This window comes from Cryptotermes secundus, unplaced genomic scaffold (assembly GCF_002891405.2).
Source record: "Cryptotermes secundus unplaced genomic scaffold, Csec_1.0 scaffold1928, whole genome shotgun sequence".
In the NCBI taxonomy this organism is placed as follows: Eukaryota; Metazoa; Arthropoda; class Insecta; order Blattodea; family Kalotermitidae; genus Cryptotermes; species Cryptotermes secundus.
Window position 1 is genome coordinate 111,026 of NW_019740681.1, and position 18,980 is coordinate 130,005.

Sequence of the window (18,980 nt, forward strand, 5' to 3'; positions counted from 1 at the left end):
GAGACTATCCAGGAAAAGTGATAATGTGGTAGTTTTTCCATTTGCATTCCACATCGCAGTACAGCAGCCGTTCAAACCACTCAGGTCACGCCTGTTGCTATACGAACTTGAACCATCTCGGGCATCATTTGCTCTGTGCTTCAAGTCGCTGCTGATGACGCTGCTTCCGCTAAAATATATTTTTAAGAAAAAAAACAAAATGCTTCCGCCCGGGATCGAACCGGGGACCTTGCGCGTGTGAGGCGCACGTGATGACCACTACACTACGGAAACTATATAGACCTATGAGTTCCTTCCGCCGGCTACCAGGGACAACTTTCGGTATGTGACGACGTAAAGTCCAGTATCAGTTAACTGTCGTTTCGGAGGAACGTACTGCTTCCATCTTCACGGTCTAAGAGTAAGCGAAACTAACAACCACCAAGAAGCACGCAGAGTGGTTCCTTGGTTTACTCTTCAGCCCTGATGATGGCAGTAGTACGACGGTGAACTTTCGAGCGGACTACAAAGTGAACACGCCCATCCTTCAGAACACTGTTAGGTTTGCCGCTATGGTGCAATCACTAAACTCCACACTACTACTCAAAACCGAGCGGATTATCGTGGCATCAGAGTTCCAGATTTGTATTCGGTAGGTACTCGGTTCGATCCAGTGCCGCATTATTACCACAAAAGAGTTTTAGTGGTGTTCCACAGACCCTCCAAGCAAGTTACGGGAAAATACCCAGTGTTTCCCTATCCCTAGCATCTGAGGCTCGCCAGGCAGCAGTGGATGGAAACTTTGTGGTGTCCTGACCCGACAAGGAGTGGTTTTTCAGCTTGGGGGTTTGACGTGGAGCTAACAACTTTCTCACTGCATAAGATAAATGTTACGAAATGTTACACGACCCGACTACTTAGTGTGTGTGAAAAGCTGTATTTCAATTAACAGAAGATGTAAGCTACCGTAAGCTTAGTATATCTCGTTTACTTCCTTATGTTGACTCTTGTTAAAAACCTTGACATGTTCCGATACTGCAAGGCCATCTTCTGGGGGATATGCCACATTAAAGGAAAATTCACATATTACACAAAAAGAAAACAAATTCCGTGGTCTGTAGTCCGCAAACAAACTATACCGACATATGCATATGTATATATATACACCCCTCCCACTCCATAGGGTGGAGATCTGGGGATATTCGTCGAGGTTTTTGATAGGTGAAGTATTTCCTTTGATACGGTATATCCCCTGAATATGGTCTTGTATAAGATCGAAACATGTTGGGGTTATAACACGTAATCAACACAAGGAAACACAGCAGAACACTTCTTACTGGCGCCTCGCACTGACGGAAGGGCAGGGTGCGGACTCTGAAGGGGCAAAATGTGAGGAAGATGGAGAAATCCAGCACAATGAGCAGCTTCAGAATTTGTACTCCTTGCTAAATATCAGGGCGCTCAAATCAAGGATTCAGCTGGCATGGGACAGAAGAGCACGGAAACACGCCGCTGGGAAAGCCTGCGCGCAGACGGAAGGATACTATTAAAATGGGTCGATCGTAAGGTTTGGCGTCAATTAACTGACTCAGGACAGGAACCAGCGACGGGTTCTTGTGAACACGGCTATGAACCTTCAGTTCCATAAAATGCTGTGAATTTCTTAAGTAGCGGAGTGACTTGTTAGCTTTAGGCCGCGCCATAGCTAAAGCGGTTAGTAGCTGGCTTCCCACGCGCGGCGGACCGGGTTGGATCCCGGGTCTGGTCAAATGGGATTTGTGGTGGACAAAGTGGCGCTGGGGCGGGTTTTCTCCGAGTACTTCGGTTTCCCCCGCCAATCTTCATTCCACCAAATTCTCCATCATCATAATCACCCGGGGCAGGCCGCCGTGCCGAGTGGACCCAGTTGGACTCCACTGTCAGCTTCTCAAGAAGAAGCCCCTTGCATGAGGTGCGTGAGGCACAGCGCTGCGAGGGGCCCAATTGAAGATAACTACGTAAAGCAGTGTCAAGGAAGTGCAGAGATATCCACAGGCCAGAAAGTCGGCGGGAGCGCGGGTCCCAACAAGTCCAAGCGCTCCCCTCGTGGGGAGGGGGGGAGTCCACTGGGTTGGAATTTACCGTCAAATACCAGGAATTTTTCTGAGAAACTCGTCGAATTGTTAAATATCTGAGACGCAAACGTCAAGGCCTCCAGTAACAGAACTGTACTGTCCAATGCGTCTGGATTCAGTTGCCACGGGTAGGGGGGGAGGGGCATCGGCGGGCTCCTGTGAATCTGTAATGAGCCTTCCTCACTAGCTGAATTATTACAGAGACAAGACAGTGCTCAATCTAGTTCGCTGGTTGGCTAGCCTGTTTGTTTGTTTGTTTGTTGGTCATTCAGTTGATGCACTATACCATGAGACGACGACCGAGCGTACAGCCTCTGACGCAACGTCCACCGTCATCAAAATATTTCATTTCATCGTACATTCTGGAACAGACGTGACCACATAAAATCACGCAATTAGCTGCCAATGTCGCGCGGCGTCTTGCAGATTTCATTTCAATTAAATGTCAACCTCACAGCAATGTAATGTCGCCGGCCGGACTGGTTTCAGCGGCCCCGCAGTGTTGCCAAACGCTAATGGAACCAGTGCGCGAACCGTGACATTTCAACGGTACAAACGTAACATAACAGCAGCACGCAAAAATGTGAAGTGTACCATCTTCTCAGATGTAACGCCGGACAGTCTGTTATAACTTTACCGATGTTTCGAAGGAACGTACTGCCTCCATTTTCAGGGAAGAATACTAAGCCAAGTAATCACAGATCTTCTTGCTGCTTGGTTATTTGGTTTACCCTTCACCCCTGAAGATGTAGACAATCCGTTCCTACGAAAAAAAAACTAGACGCTGTCACTTCTCAGAAGACAGTAAGTGGGAGTGCACTTGGAGTCCTGGGTTTGTTACAGAAACCTTAACGCTTGCAACCGTAGCCGATCGGAGCACAGCTGCACAGACGCATCCGGGAAATTAATGGGGATTAAAATTACAAGTGCCCAATCCTGCTTATGACTGACTGACTGGAGCAAACGCAAGCCAAGTCGAATTGTTGTGTTACGTAGCTCAGCTGAAACCTGCCGATAACCTTTCGAGCAAAGGTTTTCAATTCATTCCTAGAATAAAATTCCTCACCCGACCTTGGAGTGACATTCAGACAGACGGAAGAGACACGTAACGCTGAGAGGGCATGACTGGATTCTTCTGGCTCAGGAGAGGGTCCAGTGGCGGGCTCTTGCGGACGCGGTAATAAAGCTTCGGGTTCCACAAAAGACGTGGAATTTCTTGACTAGCTCAGGAAGTATCAGTTTCCACACGCAGCATTTGGGGTCCCGGGGGGGCTGTCTGTCCGTCTGTCGCAAAAAACAGTTTGCTATAACGAATAAAAGATGGCGACCACTTCATCTCCAATGATGGTTCAGCATTTCACGGCAGTGAAGATTCATACTACACAGTTTGGTGAGTGGTTACAGACGTTTCGGAGGAACATAGTGCTTCCATCTACCGTGAACAGTGAAGTCCCTTCTCCTGCCGTTCAGGATACGTCATCTCATACGATACGAAATAACGTCCCAAGCTGACAGAACGTTCTTACACAAACTACGAAGCAACGCAGAACGTCGCGACGTAATGCCTAACACTCTGGAGCTCCTCTCCTCGCATCTCGGTCAGCACACCAACCTCTGACGTTTGTCGTGACTTTGCCTGTCCCCTTGGCCACGGCCGCACCGCTATGGCTCGCTACTGGTTACCCGAGACCTGACCCAACTCTTCCAGCTTCACCGCTACTGGAGATATTCCCAAAAAGCAAACTGACACGCACTTCCAACGAAAACGCGGACCTAACAGAGAACACCAATACGTACGGTAGCCACGACTGTCAACCCGATGTGCAAGAGCTGCGCCGAGTTCAGTTCCAGGCAAGGACAGGAGATTTATCTCGGTTCGATTCCTGGCAGAATAAGAAATTTCTCTTCTTCACGTCGTCCGAACCGGCTCGGCTCTGGGGCCCACCCAGCCTCCTATCCAATGGGTATTTGGGGGTGGGGAGTCAGCTGGAAAGATGATTCTGTTTTTCAGCATCCCGTTGCAATTGTTCAAATTAACGTCCATTGTTTATCTTCCGTCAAAATTGCAACACTTACATTCTACACTTCAACACTACATGATTAACACAGTTTTAGTAAAATACCTGTATCATAAAAACACCTGAAGATGGCCGTTTAAGGCCGAAACATGTAAAAGTGTTGCAATTTTGACCGAAGATAAACAATGGAAGGATGATTACAATAATAATAATACAGATTTTACCAAGTATACAATAGGATGGCGTAGATTGGAATGATCTGGCTAAGATATGTGCCAGTGGCGGGAGCTTGTGAACTGAGCAACCATCAGCTTCTCAAGAAGGGCTGGACTCCATGAGCAGGCAGCTGATATCTTAACTTTGTACAGCCCTGAAGTGAGGGGGCTGCAGTATGTGGCGTCAGGATGGCGCGGTGGAAGGTGTTGGGGTTGTGAGTACCGAACCTTAGCGCGGGTGTAGGTCTGCAGCAGCGAGAGTGGTCGCCAGTAAACAGGTTCCCGCGTGGAATGCCGTTCTGCCCACACAGCTATGCACGTGAGCTCTTCATGCCAGTGGCCGGCCGAGCCCATGAGCACGGTTCATCTTCACAAGCTACTCGTCGCTCAGCCACTCAAGAAAACGCCATCGAATCCGGACTAAATCCTGCGTCAGAAGAATCCAATCCACACGACCGCATCCCTTATTACGCCTAAGCGTTACAGCGGCAGCAGAAATTCTTTCCATCCTGAAGATGGAGGCAGTAAGTTCCAGAAGACCACACAATACAAGCCTGTGTAGGTGGGCCGCTTGCTGTGCGGCACGCGACAAGAGCCCCCTGTGTGGGCCGAACCACTACACAAATAGCAACCGTCACCGAGCAGGAAGGAAAGCTCACGAGGCTACAAACATTTCAACTATTCCAAAGACGCCAAGCAGCAGGCACTGAGGGGTGTCAGCCCAACGTCGCGGACCTGTGGGCAGACTCCGGGACAGTACCGCTTCTTTCCACATCCCTTCAAATTCACTGTTCGATAATCATCCTTCAGCTCAACTCAATACGTTCTTAGCTACATGCGGCGCAACCTCACCGCCACCTGTGTGGCCTCGACGTCTCACAAGCCAACGCCCTCCACAGCCTCTGCAGGGACAGCTTTACCTGTCTTCCGGAAGTCAACATGCCAAGCAAGAAACCAGCGTGAAGCAGTTGACTTCTTCTCTCATCCTGAAGATAGAGGCTACATATTCCTCCGAAACGTCGGCTGAATTTCAACAGACTACAGGGCGTTATATTCTGGAAGACAGAAGTGTCCATACCCATCGCTGTGCTACCCTCAAATCCTACATAATTCCCAGTTAAGTTTCTTCTGCGTTAGGTAGTTCAGTCAGTGCAATGACAAGCCTGCCGGTTGGACGTCCAAAGAATCTGGGTTCCATTCCCAACAATGAGAAGTATCTTTCTCTTCTCCTTCAAGACTGTCTCTAGGGCCCAGCCAATCTATACCGGGGGTTCCTTCACTGGAGGTAAGACGGCCGGGGAGTGAAGCCGACTATTCTGCTCACTTGATGCCACGATTAACGCTGCATGAACCCACGCCTCTATATTCTCCTACATCTCTTCACGTCGTGGTGAGGCGTCGAGCACAGGACACAGCGTGGCCTCCATCTGTTCAGTGTTTTGCAGTTAATCCGGATTGAAATATGAAAAATGAAAAATGCTGTTCACAGTCGAGTACATACTTCAGAAGACGGATGGCATTTAGGAAGGCAGATGAGTCGCATGTCCAGACAAAACCTGACGGTTTCTTCAAACCCGCATTATTACGTTCATAAACAAGTACAACTTCTAAAGGCGCATAAATGTATTGTCTTGATATAATTTTTAAATACGGGCTCTATTATTTATTTTCATCAGCAGTAGTTACAGAATTGAATTTTCCATTTATTTGTGTTCTAAGTTTTCTTGTCTTTTGGGGCTACCTTCTGCTTCACTAATCCGGATGACCCCACCCCCAATGACACCGGATTAGCGAGGGGTGTACTAATCTAGGCGATGAGACGGCATAATGACGGAGCACACTGTGAAGCAGTTGAGACAGTGGCAACGCAGAAGCAACGACGCGGGATGGATTGGTTCCGTGTGTACGACCATCTGTCTGGAAGTTCATAACGCGGCAACAATCGATTAGCAATTCGAGTGAGTGGCCATGGCAACGGGAGGACTCAGTTTGGGGTCGCAGCGCCCGGATAGTTACAGGTGCCTCGATGCGGCACCTGTAGGGACAACCTCGTGACGTGGCGTTCTTCTCAACCCACACTGGACACGTCTTAATAAAACTGCCCGTTATCAAATTTCATGAAAATCCGTTCGCGCTGTCGTCCATAATTTGTAGCCTGTTTCTTTAACATTCGTTTTAATATCATCATCTACGCACAGATCTCCGAAGTAGACTCCTTCCGAGTTTTCCAACCAAAAATTTGCATGTATTTGTCAGTTCCCATGCTCGCTACATGTCCCGCCCATCCTCAGTCCCTTTGGGTCCATGGTCCCAGTAACATTAGATCCTGTGAGGCTGCTCGTCACGCAGTTCTTTCCATCTCCGTGTCACTTCCTCGCCCCTAAGTGCAACTATTCTCTTCGGGAGGTCGCGGGTTCAAATCATGGTCGTGATTTCCCCACTCCGCGCAGAAAAATGTCAGCTTCGCACTTCATACTGCGCATCCTTATCAATTCATTATCCTCTTATCGTCCTGTCAACGCAGCTGTGCAGCCTGGACTGCTCCGGCGCATCACAGCTCGGTCGGTAAGAGACGGCCGGGGCCCATCCAGCCTCTCTTGCCCCGGGAGTAAAGCGGCAGGGGCGTGAAGCTGACCACTACTCCACCTAGTGCCGAGGTCAAGAATGGAGCAGGGGACAATTTTACCTTTGTCAAGAAATGACTTTGAGACGGTTGCGAGAAGGAGGCGGAGAGCGGCAGAGAGCGGTGGAGAGCGGTGGAGAGGGCTTCCATACCAGCCTTCACTGGCAATACCACGAGTGGCCTGCGTGTTGCAGCAGACAAGTAGCCGAATTACCGAGGCGCCCACGAGCTGACTGCTCACACACGCCGAAACCCGAGGATCAGAATCCGTCCAGATAAAGTTGCACCACGCCGTGATTACGTGGATGGTATAGCTACACCATTCTTAACCTCGGCACCAGAGGGAGGCGAGAGGTTAGCTTCACGCGCACCTGCCCCCAGTACCCAGTGCATAGGAGGCGATGGGCTGTCCAGCCCACAGTCCGGTTGCTCCTCTGGCTTTAAGTTCTTCTTTATCTTTATAACTCGTCCACTCTGTAACCAAGCTCGGGCCGGGGCAGTGGTCACTCCGTCCTCTACCATCTCACACACGAAGTTACCTCAGACAGAACCAGAGACTTTGCGGTGGAACGCCAGAGCCTAAGTTCGTGTCCTGGCAAACTCACGTCAAACGGAATGTTCAAGGTCATACACTTACTGACACTAAGACAAAAGCTTGGGGGGGGGGGAAGTACCGTGATGTAGCTGCGGTGAACTCCTACCGGGCCACACGGCTTCACACCCCAGAAGACGGTGTTTATGCAACCAAATGCTGCTGGATGAATCCGCAGGCAGGGGGCGGGAGGGAGGCCTCGGCAGATGGGCAATTCTGTGAAGCGAAGAGGTGCGCACCGCCCCTACTGAACTGGCATGGGCCCGCTCCCCTGCGCTTTGTGAGAAGCCACACATGGACTGCAGTGGCCAGGTGTGTACACTCCGTGACAAATGCGCCGCTTCGCATTCGGGAGATCCCGGGTTCGAAAATCGGCCCGGAGACCTGCTTTCCTCACTCAGGTCTTTTATCGTCGTGTTCCGTTGCGCTAAGGACAGTGAGTACACTTGCCAATCTCAAAGCTGGCCACGACCGCTTCCTGCCGCACACTTTCTGATTCATACCGCTCGACACTTCATGCCCTGAGCTACTTGTCACGTACCTAAACAAATATCTGATATCTGTCCTGCTATCACTGCTCAGCAATTATTCCGGCTCGTGTTTACCATGATTTTACTCAGGTGCCCTGGCCATTAACACACGTCACGACAGCGTCGCAAAATATTCTGGGTATGTAGCGCGGACAGCGAGCCATTTGGGAGCTCCGACACGGATTTTGAAGCAGTGATTCAGCAGAGAGTTCCGGTGCTTGCGGTCCTCGCAGCGGCGACTGTGGTCTCTGCTGGGATGTGACACGGTATAGTCGCGATTAAGCGTACCGACGTAAGCCAGCAGAAAACCGGCAATTTGCTGTTTCTGTTAAAGTCTAACCTTAACCATTAAACAGTGTTGCTATTCATATTGCGGACTTCTCGGTTATGACACCGTGTAATCTGGCACATGGGTATGTATCACTGTTTCGAAGTGTCTCCTCCATTTTCAGAAGTGAACTTCACTTGAATTGATATCTCTTATAATACATGGTACAAACAAAATATTCCTGTGCTTAAGTCCCAGGTCCTAAAATGTATGGAGGAGTGAAGGTATAGCTCCAAGCATTTTAACCTTGTCATTAGATGGGGGCGAATTCACCTTCAGGCTACAACCGCTTCAGCTCCAGGGGAACAGTCCCTGGTAACCCCAAATCCAGTCAGAGCGCCTTGTACAAGACAGAAATCGGTTCGCCCTGGCCAACCTGGTTCCGTACAGTACAAATCGAGAAGCTTTTAATTATGTAATGTTTACTGTCATTCTGTCTGTCACCTTCTGTCCCTTAGGGCCCATCACTGACACGCTGCAACGGAAGCATCATCTAGTGCCCTCTCGTCTCTTCCGCTGTCTCCACGCCGTATCAAGCCACGCCCTGTCTTAACAAACGCAGTGCGAGGTCAGCTGCCAAGTGAAGTCAGTCACTGGTAACTATCAAAAATTGTTTATTTTCCCACTGTAGGGAAAGTCTGGAGTCTCGGATATTCCGAGACTATCGATTTGCATCGGCTACAAAGTCTGGCACGATGGAGACACGCTGCCAGCTGCTACACTATGCAGACTCCAGTGCTGAATTGAAAAGGGCTTGGAAGGAGGTGGTCGTGCATTCATCGACGTACTTGCCTGTAGGGACTGAGTACAACCAGGAGAAACCTGAGTCAAGAGAGCCCGTGTTCCCGCCGAGACCGATAAGCACGCGCGTGTGCACGAGGTTGTGATTGTATCTTTAGCCCAAACTCTCTTCCCAAATAAACAAACTCATTTTTGAAAGTATCTCCTTGCGTGCTTATTTAATGACACTGTATTCACTGCAGACACCGTACAATTAACTGAAAAAGAACTTTATTATCGGACGATCAGAGGTTCTGGCGTACCACAGGTACAGACCCTTGCACAGGCAGTGTGACAAGCGGTCCACTGGTCTACAGTGAACGACAGAAAGGGTGCTTCCTGGACCTGAGGTTCTCACAGTGGTACCCATGGACAATGCTGTCTTCTAAGTTGTGATGGCCCGACGTTTTGATGGATGTAACGCCTGTATCTCCAAGGTCGAAGAGTAAGCGAAGCGAAAAACAAGCAGAAAGGCGCAGAAAGTCGAGTCTAAGGTCCCTCCGAACTACACGGCGCTGCAACCGGGAACAAGCCGTACTCTTCAGAAAGTGTATCTGCACGTGACAGGAACTTTACTGTAGTACTGCCAGCAGCGACAAACCGGACCTCACACTCAGTGAGACACAGCATTGCTGAACATGGATGGAAACACCTTGAAGTCATTCTCGCCAGCTGAAGCCCAGCTCCGGGAGAAATTTGCAACGATTTCAACTCTTACCCAAGGAAGAACGGTGGAGCGAACTCCGCAAATCAACTTCACAGCATTTCGGTCTCCTAGTCCCTAGCACCGCACGTGAAACAAAATGTAAATGTGGCCCTGTACTTCAATACGACCCGCGCAATGAGAATGGCTACAGGTCGACGCATTCTCAATCTCAACACCAGACGGAGACGTGAGCCGGAAGTTCATTCAAAACTTCAGTTCCGGCCACACAGAAAACATTAATGTCAATGCCCATTCGGGAAGTACTCGCTAAACATGGACGTTGTTTTGGGCCGCACGCAGATCACTGCAAGAGGGAAGTAGCTGGAAGCACAATGTGTCGCCTGTTGCGGACCAGCATCACGAAACACACCATATGGGAACTGACATGGCGTTTGTGCACACATATGCTTTGAGGGATTGACGAAACCAAGGAAGTCGGTGGTCCGGCAGAGACTGGGGCCGAGCACTACCGAAAATATGCGAGAAGAACTGCCGTTTGTGATATAACATGCTGGGTCCACACACGGAGACAAACGGGAGCAAAACATTTAGCAGTTATCGGAGACGACCAAACCGACAAGAAGGTTCCGAAACGTCGTATTTGAAAACCTCGAAGACGACGGTCAATGTTGGAACAAAACTGATGACTACTGTAGCACGTGTAGACGCACAGTGTGGGCAACATGCAGAACATATAGCACGTAGCTGTGGTGTGGTGACTGAACCGCCTGCCGCGATCCAGTTCTGAAGACCTCAGTTGCCCCCTCTGCAGTCCCAAGCAGTGGTTACGCTAACCACACGAGGCCCACGGCACAGCACCCATGCTAACCCAGTTAACATCACTTTCAACTACCCTAAGATGAAGAGCCCTTCCTAATTCACGAAATACTTGGCCTTTCATAAAACCAGCACCTTTTGCACCCACCTTACAAGAATCTTCGAGGGCCGTGCCACAGCTCGGGCGGTTATTCGAACACTTCCCACCGCGACGGCCCGGATTCGAGCCAAGGGCAGACCATGTGGGATTCGTGGTGAGCAAAAGGGCACAGGGGGAGGGGGGAGATTCCACCGACTACTTCGGCAATTCTCATTCCACCGACTGCTCCACTCATCATCCGGGGTTGATACAATAAGCCAAATAGTGGCCGACGTACCAAGTGGACTCAGTTTCACTCCCACACCCAAGAATCCAATCAACTACACGAACCCGTCATTCAACCATACGCACACCCACACTACAGTTCGGAAACGGTTTTGTCACCACCAAGATGGCTTCTTCCATTGCTCTCAACACTTCGATCGCATTCAGTATTCAAAAGTATATAAAGTAACTACACACGCCTCAATTGTCAGTATCATCCTTACACCAGAACCAAAATTACACGTACAAATCTGCCGAAACAAACACTATATGAAATCTGTTTTTCTCATGAATCTGGCTATGAATACTGGTGCCCTCAAAGATGTACCGTCCAGTAGACTGCTACCGACGTTTCGAAGCAACGTGCTGACTCCATGTTCACGGTATACATAAGAAGTCAGTTCGTACCTCACAGGAAACACATTGCGTCTCCGCTACAGAGTCCAACCGGTTAATGCTGTTTGGGGAAACAGTCGCTGTTTATTGTGAGACTCATAAGGAACACACAAATACACTGTGTGGACAGAATTCAGAGACTTTATATATAAGAATTCAGTCCGTACCTCACAGGAAACACATTACGTCTCCGCTACAGAGCCCAACCGGTTAATGCTGTTTGGAGAAACAGTCACTGTTTATTGTGAGAACCATACGGAACTCAGAATCCTGAGTTTCTGTGCTTAAACACGTCCTGTATAGCACCACTGTGCTGTGGAGGGGAAGGTTAAAACGAGACTTGTTACCACCTTGGAGGGAGTTTTCGGTTTATCTGCAGTTGGCAGTGAACCCAAATCAACGGGTTGCTTCTTGTGTTCAGCTACACCCACAGCCAGATTCTGGGACATGAGCTTCTTTAAAAAATGTAAAACTCGTATGACCAACGTTCAAAATGATCCTTACCACATGATATCAAAGTACGGCGGTCACATAATGCCTCCCCACTAACCAAGACTTAAGACTCCCCACTTAAGCACAGAGGATGACGTGATCATGAAAACAGACGACCATGAAACGGGAACTAAGGACTGAATTCTCCTTGCGTGTGGCTTTCATCTTTGCATTTACAAGATCACAATCCTCTGGGATGTGCTGTCAGCAGCTATACTGAAGGAGAAGCCAAACGATTACAAGAAACGTTGGCACCTACGTACCAATTCCATGCCTTCACACCCACAGGGCCATAATCGTAATTCTGACCGCTGTGAGAACCTCAAACCTCACAACGCAAAAGCATTTATGCAGACATCTGGGCCCCCAAAACAGGCTAACATCGGTATAATCACAAGACTACGGGGTTCAATTCCCGGCAGTGACAAGACACAGCGTTTACACCTACTCTGGGGCCCACCGAGCCTTCTATCCATTGCGTGCCGTGGACTATGGAGTAAAGCGGCCGGGGCGTTAAACTGACCACTCACCTCTATCTACTGCCGAGGTTAAGAATGCATGGAGCCATACAACTCTCCCATACGTCTTCACGGCGTGAGGCTTAATTAAGCACGGAGGCAACTTAACTTTACTCTGCTGCGTCCAAAGGGAATACTAAAACTGAAGCAGCCACAGCTACTGGCATGTTAATTTAGAGGCATAATCTAAGGCGCAACTGAGCAAAGCGTTACGTGAGATCGCCAGAATGGAACGGAACATAATGACTTGGCCTACACATGATCACTTCTTCTGTGGCCTGACGTGATATACATGAAACGAAACACAGATTAAAATACTCGTGCTCATTTCATGGTCATCTGAGCACCACGCAAACCGTAACACGTGACAAAGGACGCTTTATAGTATGCTAAAACAAGAGATGACTTACGATTTCTTTCCGTGCATCAAACCACGCCAAGGCTCAAGTCTACGCTTTATACACAAGCTTATCACTCACAAAGATTCCTTATCTTCTTATACAACACAACTGCACACAATTACTACAAATGCCTATCACACAACGGCTTAATAAACGACAAAACACCGCAAAACACTCTTCCTTCTCACTCGCAAACAACTGACTGAAATGGCTCCTCCTCGTTTAGTTTTGTGTGTGCAAACACAGTATAGCCAACATACGGGAACCAGATTCCACCAGCAGAATGACTGCTTTTCAGGCGTCAGACACCGCGGGTTTCAGTCCTCACAACCCCTCATAACAAAGTGATTCTTACCTCCCCAGGTGTCACGTGATTAATTAAATCTTAAGACCGCCGAAACTGTAGAATGAGATAAGAGAAATAGCATCAGATAACACAGGTGAATAGAATTCCATTTTCACGTGGGCAAAGGTAAAGCTGTCCCTTTGCGTAACTAATTAAGCACTACGCCATGAAGACGTATGGAGGAGTGGATGTACAGATCCACATCTTTTTGACCTCGGCATTGGTTGGAGGTATGAATGAATGTATAAGGGGTGGGCCTTCTTGGCCCTTGCACTGCAACCACAGTGATCTATTAGTTGGAGGTAAGTCGTCAGCTTCACGCCCCAGTCGCTTTACCCCCCCCCCACCCTCCGGGGAAAGAGCCCCTGGTAACCACTGGATAGGAGGCTGAGTGGGCCCCACATTCGGTTTGGACGACGTGGAGAAAAGAAAATTCTTGACCCTACGTGGACTCGAACTCCGACCCCTTCGTCGTCCAGCTAGTAGGTAGCTGCTATTCCGACTGCGCTGTCTGGAGTCCATTTCTTTTTAAGTGGATTCGCAAAATAAATTATTGTGCCTATTGCTCTCGGCATGCAAACAAATGGCATGTTTCCTGCACACAGAAAGGCCCAGCCAAAATCCCTACAGCGATGGGACCTGTAACACACAGGTGCAAAGCTACAGCCCCTCTATCCGACACGACGTTGAGCCAGCTACAACCTGTTTCCCTTGGGTTTAGGTCCATACTTTCCTCTACTTCCAGCGACCATCCAACTGGCCGTCTACCGAAGGGTTTACCTACCAGACTTTTGTATGCATTTCTTGTCTCCCACACCCACAGCTCATCACAGCTTCCTACATTTCACCTCCTTGATTTCCTTCAATTAGTCAAGGAACTCCCTCGCCTCATATAAAACCCGGAAGGTCATTACCGTGTTCGCACAAGCCTGTCACAGGACCCTGTCTGGAGCCAAAGGAACCAAGTCCACATCCTCGCTTCGTTTCTTTTTAGAATCAATTTCAATATTACTTACTTACTTACTTACTCATGGAGCTGAGCCCTTCTGGAGGAGCCGTCAATTCTGCAGCTACTCAAGAATTTCCCAGCATTTTATGAAACCCGAAGGTTCATTACCGTGTTCACAAGAGCCTTCCACTGGTCCCTGTCCTGAGCCAGATCAATCCATTCCATAACATCCCATCCTATCTCTCTAAGATCCATTTTAATATTGTCCACCCACCTACGCCTTGGTCTTCCCAGTGGTCTCTTTCCTTCTGGCTTTCCCACCAATATCCTATACGCATTCCTCGTCTCCCCCATTCGTGTTACATGCCCTGCCCACCTCATCCTCCTCCTTGACTTGATCATTCTAATTATACTTGGAGAAGAGTACAAGTTATGAAGCTCCTCATTATGCAGTTTTCTCCAGGCTCCTGTCACTTCATCCCTCTTCGGTCCAAATATTCTCCTCAACACCCTGCTCTCAAACACCCTCAGTCTATGTTCCTTCCTTAATGTCAGAGACCAAGTTTCACAGCCATAGAAACAACAGGCAAAATTATAGTTTTGTATATTCTAATTTTTATGTTTTTGGACAGCAGACGAGGAGACAAAAGGTTCTGAACTGAATGGTAGCAAGCATTACCCGAATTTCCTCCTGAATCAGGTTTCGATCTGTTATCGTTGTTCCCAAATATCTGAACTGTGCCACATTTTCAAAACATCTGTTTCCTATCTTTATGTCATGATTTTGCCCTGCATTTTGGTGACGAGACAGCAACGTATACTTAGTTTTCTCTGTGTTTACTGCTAGACTAACTCAATTTTAATATTATCCTGCAATATATCCATGCTTAGGATTTGAGGCTCTTGCAGCGGTGGTTATGAAAAGTACTTCCGTTGAAAGTTAACAGACGTTTCGGAGGAACATATGATCTCCATCTTCAGGGTCAATAAGCCGAGCAAGCTATCAGCGTGAAATCAGACGGCGAGACGAGCACCTCCCGAATACAATTCTAAAGCGTTCGCGCTGCATCGACTTGCCCGGCGTGTGGTAACAGAACTAAGAGGAATTCAGACTGTCTGACGGCAAGTTGAGCCACCTCAGGCTTGCGAAGGCTCCTGAGAGCAGCGGCAACGTGCACACCACATGCACCGCGTCTGGGCGTTCCTGGCTCCTGTGAACACGGACATGAGGCGTAGCATCTCTGCTTCAGTATATACAAATGTGTCTGTCAGTCTGTCCCACCCTGTTTTCCCCACGTCAAGGAACCGGGGGTCAATTCCCAGCAGAGGCAATGTCGGAGACTCGCGAGAGAGCCCCTTTACAATTTTTGGTTGCGGAACCTTCATTACAAACATTCACAGTGCAGTAGGAATTCTGTATATTCAGATGATATGAATGTGTGTGCACTGTTTTATCGTATCTAAAGGAGTTTAAGAACCGGAGGAGAAAGCCAGCACCCAGCCGACTGTCCTACAGACGCCGAGGCACTTTCCTCTAGGGCATGAAGCTCACCACTCACGTCCATCTAGTGCCGGCATCAAGAAAGGTGGAGCTACACTTCCACTCCCCATATGTCCTCAAGGGACAGTGTTCAACTTTGCCTTTATTATTATTATTATTATTTTTGTGATCAAATCAAAGAGGGTGGAAGGCAGAGAAGGGTGTGAAATTTGTAGAAAATTCTAGTGCCAAAACGTGAAGGAAAGAGTTTTCTTAAGTGGCGAGGGAAACGCCTAAATAAGAGCATAATATTAAAACGGACATTAAAAAATAATATTTGAGGGTATGGATTGAACTCATCTGGCTCCGAAAAGGGTCAGCGGTGGACTCCTGTGAACGCGGTACTGAACTTCCGGGTTCCATACGCCTGAGCAGCTGAGTAACTATCAGCGTCTCTGGAAGGGAGATTCACTTATAGAAGAAAGAGTCAGAGCCATTTTCTCGTTCTGCTAGCAGCAAGATCGGTGTTTCGAGGTTCAGAATTATCCCTTCTTCGTGACGACGCCTGGGATCTTATTCGTAAGTTCTGGTTATTGTACAGAGACCTCGAGCCTCTAATTTCCCTGGAGAGCGGTGCATTGTACACTTCCAATTTTCTCGTTCGATAGGCCCTATTGCTTATGTGTTTCCTGGCGCAATGGCAGAAACCTGGCTACTGCTGTCATCTCTCTCTCTCTCTCTGCTAAAAATTATGTCTTCCGTGGAGTCACTCGTTGCGTGAACACGGTAATACATTTTATATATACATAAACATTCATTCCGTACCTCACAGGAAACACACTACGTCTCCATGACGACTAACCGGTTACTGTTGTTTAGGGAAAGAGTCGCTGTTTACTGTGAGAGCCATATGGAACACATAAATACACTGTGTTTAAAATACAAAGATCCTAAATATTCAAGCAGGTGGTACATTTACTTACCGCTTTGCTTTAAAGGATTATTACTTAATTTTAATTGTATATCTTTTGGTATACCCATAAATAAGTACAGTCACTGTGAATTATTGGATGTTACTAGCGACAATTCAGGGTTCGCGGCTATTCGGCCGCAGAAGAGAAACGATTACCCACCCCTTAACTGCTTATCTGATAACGTACTTAGGCGCAAACGCACTGCTGTGTCAGCATTCAGCCAGTTTTACTGCAGTCTCCTTACTGAAGCGATTCAACTCGCACCACAGTTCAATGCGATCCACACACAGAGGATTACAGGACGGACACAAAGCGGCGATTTTATCCAAACATATCGTCTGATGTTCAGATAACTTTGTTTATAAAAGTTTTCGATTTGTTTTGCCAGGGACGGGCAGACTTTTCAAACGGCGAAACAAACGTGCTCTTCGGGAACACACGCGTGTTCCAACTTCGCATTTTAACGTCAAGATAAATGATACCAGATTCACTAAAATCCCAAACAAACCGAGGTGTAGCGTCGTATTGCCCTGTAGAAGTCCAGCGACGTTTCGGAGGATCGTACTGTCTTCATACTGTTAGTTCCTCGGAACTCTAGCCGTGGTAGTGGGGTCATACCATCTCTCGCGGGGCTGGGAGAGCAGTCTTATCAGCTTACGTCAGCGTGGGTACTAGCAGTTTGGAATGTAGCGTCTTGGAGTGTGGTCAGGTGTATAACACTACTCCTGGTCTCTGTACGTAACATTTTCCGCTCGGGGAGTAGCTCTAAACGTCACCACAGCAGGCGTAAAGCTTCGCGTGCTCCACAACAGCGCTTACCTTTACGCGCGGCTAAAGTTACGAGGCACTAACTATAGTCACTACTGTGATAACCTCAGATCCAAGAAAAACTGTTCATGGATTCAAAGGACCCCCAAAGAGCGCAAAACCGTTCGCGTCTTGATGTGGAACGCAACCCGACACCAAACCTCCTGTAGCAATAAGCCTCGTTTCAACTGAACAAAGCGCACAGGCTATGTGACGCCCTTAAGGTTTGTGATTGGCGTTGCGATAAGACTGATCGAATCCCAGCCCTGCAGTCTGAACTGATAAGATTGTATATGCTAGACTACACGGCGACACAACCCACAGGACTGTACTTTCCATGCTATAAGAAATACCTCTACTTAAAATCGTCATAATTGTCTTGGGTCCACTTATTTTATTACCGCCTTCCCCGATATCCCCTCAAGTAAGTCAGGCCTTCTATCCTTTGGTCTACCAACATTTTCACTTCCTCATATTCTGTAATTCCAGCGTTATGCGCCAACATAGGACACCCTGGCTCACAGGTGTATCCTCGTGCACAACACAGGACTTCCACTGTTCATGGGATCAGCACTGTGCCACCTGAAAATTTCCCGCAACATTTCCCTTCTTTATTCTTCCCTTATAAATTTCCCTGGATTATCAATCCCTCCTCAGAACAGATTCAAGTTCCCGCCTGCTATATATACTGCACCGCATACATAACCTTGCATGGTTTGGGCGTGGTGTCGCCACAGTCGTTCTAAAAACATCAGTCACTGAACGTCCTGCGGGTTGTTCTCGATAGCCGCTACTGGATCCTTATCCTGAGCCCCATGAATCCAATCACCTCCGTCTATGCCTATGTCTTGAAAGTTGCCGCTTCCCTTCAGGCTTTGCGAGTCACGCCTGAACTGCATAGCGCGTTCATTTAGTGACAATAAAAAGCATAGTTCTATGTTTTTTCTTCTACACAACGTCTAGAGTGGACCTGCTTTTCCGCCGGAAATACCGCATCTAGCAGTGTGCTGGTCACAACAAGACGGTTGGCATCGCCAAAACCCGGAAGCGAATTCCGCACACCGTTTCATCCTATATACCTCAGTTAGGTCACGACCACTTCCTTCCAGTTCATTCATCCCGGCTCAGGTCATGTAGGATTTGTGGTGGATACAGTGACGCGTGTTTCGGTCTTCCCTGCCAGTTAGTCCACCATTACCACTTTACCGTCGATGTATATAGGACTAGCCTCGACCCCGACCGCGTCACTAAATGACCAGGGGCACAGTCCACAGTTTGCCGGCTTTCACTCCAGCTTAACGTTCCTGGCTACAGATGCAGAGGTCCGGGTTCGATTTCCGGCGCTACCACATTTTTTCGGAGAAGCAGTGGGTCTGGAACGGGGTCCACTCAGCCTCGTGATGATAATTGAGGAGCTATTTCAAGTAAATAGCGGCTCCGGCCTAGAAAACCGAAATTAAAGGCCGTGGGGATTCGTTGCGCTGACCACGTGACACCCTGTATCCGCAAAAAGTTGGCACTAATCTTCGCCGACAAGCGGCGGTCGCTCGGTCGGTATAGTTCGCTTGCGGACTGAAATCAGGGAGTTTAT

General features: G+C 48.4%; 1 protein-coding gene and 1 non-coding gene across 3 annotated transcripts in view; both read right to left on the reverse strand.

Moving 5' to 3' along the window:
• The window catches only part of LOC111872604 (bifunctional heparan sulfate N-deacetylase/N-sulfotransferase), an 83,922-nt gene that overhangs the window by 33,322 nt on the left and 31,620 nt on the right, over positions 1-18,980 (reverse strand). Inside the window, exon 1 of one of the 2 annotated variants that reach the window (XM_023866675.2) lies at positions 12,843-13,021. The exons of the other annotated variant lie outside the window; for it this stretch is intronic. The gene's annotated coding sequence lies outside the window, so the exon portion shown is untranslated. Of the gene's footprint in view, positions 1-12,842; positions 13,022-18,980 lie in introns of those variants that run through there. 2 annotated transcript variants of the gene reach the window in all.
• On the reverse strand, positions 201-273 carry Trnav-cac. The gene has a single exon. It is a non-coding gene; the product is annotated as a tRNA-Val (tRNA).